Raw genomic sequence first — 7,653 nt, 5'->3', positions numbered from 1 at the left:
AAGAAAACAAAAAGTAGACCGCCATAAGATAACCCGCGGCAAAGGAAACGTAGACAATTACTCCACTCAAAAACGAAAACATTCGACACGATTTAAAAAGCAACAATAAACATCATAAGACATTCATATAAATTTTTTGCACAAATTCGCTTGAAATGAACCATTGCAATTCAAAGTAATAATTATATAAATGATATATTTGAAAAGACAGACGATACAATACGATGGCGGCGACACGGGGAAGAATTTGATTTGTGAGGGATGCCAAGACATGGAAGTAAAAGTCGATATTCAAAAGAAACAGAGCTAAGTCAGCTAGAAGCAAATGCGGAAAGAACGAAAGTCTATCGTTGACTGATCCCGAGTAAAGCATTCACAGCAAAACTGAAAGGTTGGAACCTACTAGATATTTCTCCCTTCCCTTTTCCACTCTTCTTTTTTTTTTTTTCCATTCCCTTCTACTTTCTCTTTTCTTATTCCTTTTCCTTCTGTTCTACCCAACAGTAAACCTAATCTGATTGATGCAAACGAAAAAAAAAGTGTGAGTGGAAAAGTAGATATTCGATTGTAGATAATCGTAATATTAAAGTACATTTCCGTACTATTGACAACTCCCCAACCCCCTCCACCACATCTCTCCATCCTTTGTATCTTGACTCCATCTCTCTCTCTCTCTCTCTCTCTCACACACACACGTCTTCTCTCTGTCTCTCTCCCTCGCTCATTGTTTGTGTCTCTGTCTCTTTCTGTTTGTTTGTCTGTCTGTCTCTGTCTGTCTGTCTCTCCCTCTCTCTCCTATCTTTTGTTTATTGACTCTGTCTTTCTCTCTATCGGTCTCTCTCTCTCTCTCTCTCTCTCTCTCTCGGTTTGTCTCTCTCTCTCTCTCTCTCTCTCTCTCTCTCTCTCTCTCTCTCTCTCTCTCTCCTAACTTTCGTTCATTGACTCTGTCTTTCTCTCTATCGGTTTGTCTGTCCATCTCTGTCTCCCCATCTCTCTCTCTCTCTCTCCCCCCCCCCTATCTCTCTCTCTCTCGCTCTGTGTGTGTGTGTGTCGGGGGATGGTGGTGGTTATCTGTCTGTCTTGTCTGCCAATGTATTTGTCTGCGGAAAAGTAAAACTCGAAAAGAAGGGAGGGGTGGGGTGTTCGGGGGGCTTGGGGGGGCGGGGGGGGGGGGGGGGGGTTGTGAAATGTAGCAGGAAGTACTTTCAAGACTGGGCGAGAAAGAGAGAGAAATCGAACAATCTGTGAGAACGGTTCATCTTGTGTCAAATAAAGCAAGTGCTGCCCCGTGTACTCTTGTCAGTGTGACCAATGAAATGCTTCAGCAAGGGGTGGGGGGGTCATTGATTTCTACGTTCATCTCTGAGTATAACGTGCAGAGAGAGAGAGAGAGGAGCGGGGTGGGCAGGGGGGTGCGGGGACAGAGGGAGAGAGTGGGGACACAGGGAGAGAGACAGAGAGACAAAGAGACAGGGAAGTATCTGAGGCTGTGGTGAAAGGGCGAAATTCTGATACACAGATTTTTGTGGTTGTTGTTTACTGGCAGGCACGATTTATTGCGACAGAAACGAGCGAGTGTAGTCATGTGGAAGGTAGCGGAGTGTAACACATATGGATCTACCTCCACCCTTTGACACCTCCTATAAACTTTACAGAAAGAGCATAGGGGAGGAAAGGAGGAGGGGGGGGGGGATTGAGCATAGAGGGATGATGGTGGACAGCAGCGCATATTGAAGCATACAGGAATATGATTGAAAGCAGGTATGTTTGTTTTTTTTTGTTTTGTTTGTTTGTTTGTTTGTTGTTGTTGTTTTTTTGTTTTGTTTTGTGTGTGTGTGTGTGTGTGTGTTCCTAAAGCAAAGTGTTAATAACATGGCCCGCGGAAATGAAAAAAAACAAATCACGGTGGAAGTGGCAGGAAAAGCAACACGAAAACCACTGTAGGCCTGCGTTTGACAGTTTCACAAAATCTGATTTCCCCCGTGTATCCACTTTCATTGTGCCCTCGTGAAAACAAAGCCAACCAAACACACAAATGGAGAATTATTTATATAATTATATATATATATATATATATATATATATATATATATATATATATATATATATATATATATATATATATATATGTGTGTGTGTGTGTGTGTGTGTGTGTGTAATATGATATGATAAAAAAAAACCCGAAGCTTACAAGTCTCACATCTGTGCATTTTATATGATAAAGAAAGAAATGAGGGAAAGAAGGAAGGACAGATTAATAGATGAGATGAAAGTAAGGAAAAAAACCCCAAGCAAACAAACCAAGGATTGGAGGAAGGATGGAATAAGTAAAGAGTGATGGAAAGAAAGAAAGACGGATGGATGGATGGATGGATGGAAGAAAGTGAAGAGAAAGAAGAAAGAGAGAGAAAAAAACGGAAGAAAAAATATGTCTATGTTGGGTTCAGCAGTTACCGCCCTTTGCTGCAAGGCCCCCCTCACTGTGGGTGGTTTCAGCGTACTGCAAGGACCTCGTACAATGCACGCAAAGGAACTCACATACACCTCTTCTTTCATTCATTCATTCTGTCTTTCTTTCAGCGTTCGTGGGCTACAACCCCCACGTTCACTCGTATCTTCGAGAGCATTTCTACGTGCATTACTGGTGTTTTAACACACACACACACACACACACACACACACACACACACACACACACACACACACACATATATATATATATATATATATATATATATACATTTTTTTTCCGATTTCGGGTCCGGTGTGCATGCTTGGTATGTGTCTTCTCTTTCATCAGATGGACTGTCAGTAGGTGTTTGGTTTTTTGTGGGTTTTTTTTTTCCATGACCCCGCCGTACACTGACCAGAGTCAGGGGATCTTTAACGTGCACATTTGATCTTCTGCACACGAATGGAGTCAAGGCGCTTGCAGGGTCTACACATCTGTTGACCCGGGAAATTCAGTAAATAATTAAGAAAAAAAAATCTCCACTCTCTTAATCCAAGAAGCGCCGATGTTCGGGAATCGAATCCAGGACCTTCCAGAGTTTTGAACACAAGTCTGAATATGCAGAGAAATAGGTCCACTGTGAGATCAAGCAGATGGATGACTGTTGTATCACGTGTACATTTTATATACCGATAGAGACAGAAGGGTACATAACAAAGGTAGACAGACAGATATATAAACAGACAGACGTATAGACAGATGGGTACTACTTGGGCACATAGGTAGGTAGACAGATTGATAGATCGATAGACAGACAGACAGATTGATAGATCGACAGACAGACAGACAGACAGATAGATAGACGTCGTACATGGACGGACAGACGATGCACAGATAACCAGGCAGGTGCCAATAATCTGTCTCTTTTTTCTCTTTCTGTCTTTGTGTATGTCTGACTCTGCCTGTCTCTCTACTGTGTCTGTCTGTCTGTTTGTCTGTCGGTCTGTCTGTCTGTCTCACTCTGATATACTTGAATAGTGTTTGTTATTGTTGACAATGTTACGAGTCTGATGAACATCAAACCATCTGGAATCTCTCTCTCTCTCTCTCTCTCTCTCTCTCTCTCTCTCTCTTAGGCAAACGGACAAACGGAGAGACAGAGACAGACAGACAGATAAACAGACAAATCGATGCAGACGACCAGAGTCGTTAAATACACACAGTGATGGCAAGAAGAGGCACATTTCTTGATTTTCTTTCCAATTCGCGAATCACAAAGGAAAAGGGATTTTTTTCCCAATGCTTTCCCATTTTTTTTTGTAAAATTGTTTTATCTTTTTTTTATGTATATGTATTGTGGCTTTATTTTCTTCGTCATTCTTCTTCTTGTTTTTGTTTTTTATTGGGGGGATAATTCATTAAATTAAAAATGATAATGATAATGATGATTAAAATAAAGTATGTGCATTCAACAAAAATGTGTTAACTATATTAAATAAATAGATAAATAAATAGATGAATATATATATATATATATATATATATATATATATATATATATTATACAAACAAAAGAAGGGACCTTCCATCTATAAAAAAAAAAGAAAAAAGGAAAAAAAAAAGAACTCAAGTTTCTCTTTTGTTTTATTCTTGTTGTTACTGTTGTTGTTTTAACAGACGAGGAAGACGATGAGAGAGAGAGAGAGAGAGAGAGAGAGAGAGAGAGAGAGAGAGAGAGAGAATTAAACGATGATTAAAAGCAGCACTCTAGAGCTGAACTAATTTGACGAAGAAAAAAAAGAACAACGAAACGACCAAAACACAAGAAAGACTATAGTTCGAGAACCAGCCATTCATAATTTATTCATTTATTTATTCTGTCTAATCTATCCATCTTTCTGTCTAATCTATCTATATATCACCCATCTTATTATCTATTTTCATCTAGCCATATCTTCTATCTAACTATATATTTATCTATTCTATTTATATATTTTATTCGTTTATTTTATATTGCTTCAAGTCCAGCTTATCGGGATAGTTGTACCATCGTTAAAGATACTAAAAAATGATAATGCTGCTGATAATGATAGTCATAATAATAGTGGTAATAATGATAATAATGACGATGATGATGATGATGATGATGATGAAGACGATGGATAAGGACGCACAGAAACCGAGCAAAAGGGGAGAGAATAGGTGGTGAACGGAGGTGCACAATCCAGTCGTGTCTACTGGGGATGGTTCACTATATTATGCTAATGACGCGGAGAGAAGCAACGGGTTTGTTTGTTTTTGTTTTTCACTAGAGTATTCGGACCAGGACAGACTCACTCAAAGAGACAGAGATAGACAGAGCTAGACAGAGACAGAGGTACAGAGTCAGAAACAGAGGCACAGAGACAGAAACAGAGACAGAGGTATAGAGACAGAGGTACAGAGACAGGGACAAGGACAGAGGTACAGAGACGGAGACAGAAAGAGTCGCAGATACTGAAACGGGGAAACAGAGATCATATGGAGACTTTAACCAAATTCAATTCGGGAAAGAAAAAGAAAAAAAAAGGCGAAAAAAGAATGTGCTTTTTTAAGTTACAGCTAAAGGCTGCTGTATCTCTATCTTCCCTCCTCCATTCCTCCTCTTCGTCTTTTTTTGCTCTCTCCTTCTTCTCTCTTTCTATCGCCCCAAAAGTGTGAAAGTGAAGAGAAGAGTGAAATCCTGTAAACTGAGAGCATTGTGGTTTCAGCCTTTTACAAGGAGACAAAAAAAAAATGATAAGTAAAAATGGGGGAATAGGAGGAAAAAAGAAACACAGGAAGGAAAACAAAACGATAAAAACCGGAGACAAAACGTTCACGTTAAAGAAAAAGGCAGGTATTATAAGAAAAGGTGAGTTCTTATATGAAAATAATTATGATGATAATGAAAAGATTCAATGGGAAGAAGAAAACGAAAGAAAGAAAACAAAATGGAGAAGAAAAGGTGGTGTGTTATGAAAAAAAACTGAAAACAAATTTGCCAGACTGAGATAAACACCAACAACCAAAAAACAAAGTCGTATTATGTGGTCATAATGCTCACAGCATGATAATTACAGACGAGAGAGAGAGAGAGTTAAGCAAGACTCATAATACTGCATACATTTGATGCGTTTCTTTGAACAATAGACAGATAGAGCAACAATGATGAAAAAAAAAACAAAAAAAACCAAATGCGTATGAGAGAAGAAAATGGATAGATGGGGAAAAAACAACAACAGAATAACAATAACGAGAAGAAAAAGAAAAAGAAAAGAAAAACAATCAACATAATATATGAGATGCAAAACAAAAAGGCGACAAGACACCGACAGACCACACAATTAACATATCCGGAACATCACATACACACAAAACAGTTCCAGAGAATAACTCACCTTGAAAGACTTTCTGTGTTGTAGCGGAATGCTGAAGAAGAATATAAAACTCTTGGCTGGAAATCCCCAAAAAACAAACGTTCCTAATAGTTCTTTTTTAGACTTTGTATCAGAGGAAAAACTATCGAAAGGGGAACAATAAATAATAATGTACTTGGTTTGCAATCTAAAACTAGTTTCTTTCTTCTTGTTGTTGTTTCTTCCCGTTTGCTTGCCGCAGCGTTGGTGACACGGTTGGACGCAAAAGTAGAGAGGGCTTAGAGCTGGTTGCTGGGTGGCGAATGGCGAGCTTTTGAGAGAGAAGAGTTGGCACAAGACTTTGGGAGAGAGAGAGAGAGAGATAGTGGTGGTGGTGGTAGTAGTAGTAGTAGAGAGAGAGAGAGAGAGTCTGCAAGGCAGGCAGGCAGGAAGGGCGTCCGCGGTGGCGCTAGTGATGGTGTGGAAGCGTCCGCTGCAAGGCTTGGCGGTGGTGGAGGGCCGCACGGGTTTGGAACCGAATGAGAACGGGGCAGAGCGTCAAGCTGGGTAAATCTAGGCTGTCGGCAATTCGTGTGGGCGAGAGAGCGAGAGCGAGAGAGGGCGAGAGCGAGAGAGCGAGGCAAGACAAGACAGACAGAGCCCAGAGAGAAAAACCCGACAAGCGAGCCGTCAACAAACTCTGTCTGTATGCCCCAAGTCAGCCAGTCAAGTCTTTCTTTCCTTTCGTTGGGGGTTTCCTGACGGGGCTCGCAACAAACTTCATACTTAAGTCAGTCCACGCCCACTCTGAAGCCAGCCAGGGTGTGTGCGTGTGTGTGTGTGTGTGTGTGGAGAAGGAATCGAACACTCGGCGAGTCAGTGACAGTCACGGCGCGGCTCGCTCACTCGCTTGGCGTTGTTGGCGGTGGCTGTGGCTGTGGTGGTGGTGGTGGTGGTGGTGGAGGATGTTAGCAGCAGCGCCACCCAATAAGAGTCTGGCGGCGCGCGGACCGGGTAGGAGGGGTGGGGTGGGGTACCTGGCTGTGTTCTGGCACTGAGGACTCGAGCAGCAGCCATGCAGATTCCACTTGGGCTTGTCCCGACCAGGAGTTATGGTGTGGGGGTGGGGAAGTGGTGGCGGGGAGGAGGAAAGATGTCGCAACCACCCACAGTCCGTGGTCTGGGCAAGGTCTGCACAGACAGAGACAGACAGACAGACAGACAGACATCGCCGCCCGCTCCTTACACTGTTTCCGGTTCCGGTGTGAATGCAGGACCTTTTCCGAGCGGCTCTCTCTCTGCCGCCACACAGATTCTACGGCTGTCTGGAGGGAGCGCTGGCACCTCTGCCTGGACCGTACAGTATCGTGTCGCCTGACCAAAACTCTGCTGTTCACTCCTGGCCAAAACTCTGTTGTTCACTCCTGGCCAAAACTCTGCTGTTGACTCCTGGCCAAAACTCTGTTGTTCACTCCTGGCCAAAACTCTGTTGTTCACTCCTGGCCATAACTCTGCTGTTGATGACTCCTGGCCAAAACTCTGTTGTTCACTCCTGGTCAAAACTCTGTTGTTCACTACTGGCCAAAACTCTGCTGTTGATGACACCTGACCATAACTCTGTTGTTCACTCCTGGCCAAAACTCTGTTGTTCACTCCTGGCCATAACTCTGCTGTTGATGACACCTGACCATAACTCTGTTGTTCACTCCTGGCCAAAACTCTGTTGTTCACTCCTGGCCAAAACTCTGCTGTTGATGATCCCTGACCATAACTCTGTTGTTCACTCCTGGCCATAACTCTGCTGTTGATGATCCCTGACCATAA

General features: G+C 42.3%; 1 protein-coding gene across 1 annotated transcript in view; it reads right to left on the bottom strand.

Annotated features, from left to right (window-relative positions):
- Positions 1-6,569, bottom strand: part of LOC143281695 (neuropeptide prohormone-4-like) — a 223,486-nt gene extending 216,917 nt beyond the window's left edge. Inside the window, exon 1 of the mRNA XM_076586949.1 lies at positions 5,872-6,569. The gene's annotated coding sequence lies outside the window, so the exon portion shown is untranslated. The remainder of the gene's footprint in view (positions 1-5,871) is intronic.
- Between the last annotated feature and the right edge of the window lie 1,084 nt (positions 6,570-7,653).

This window comes from Babylonia areolata, chromosome 4 (assembly GCF_041734735.1).
Source record: "Babylonia areolata isolate BAREFJ2019XMU chromosome 4, ASM4173473v1, whole genome shotgun sequence".
Taxonomy (NCBI): Eukaryota; Metazoa; Mollusca; class Gastropoda; order Neogastropoda; family Buccinidae; genus Babylonia; species Babylonia areolata.
Note: the sequence above shows the minus strand (reverse complement) of the source record. Positions and strands in the feature narration are given on the sequence as shown.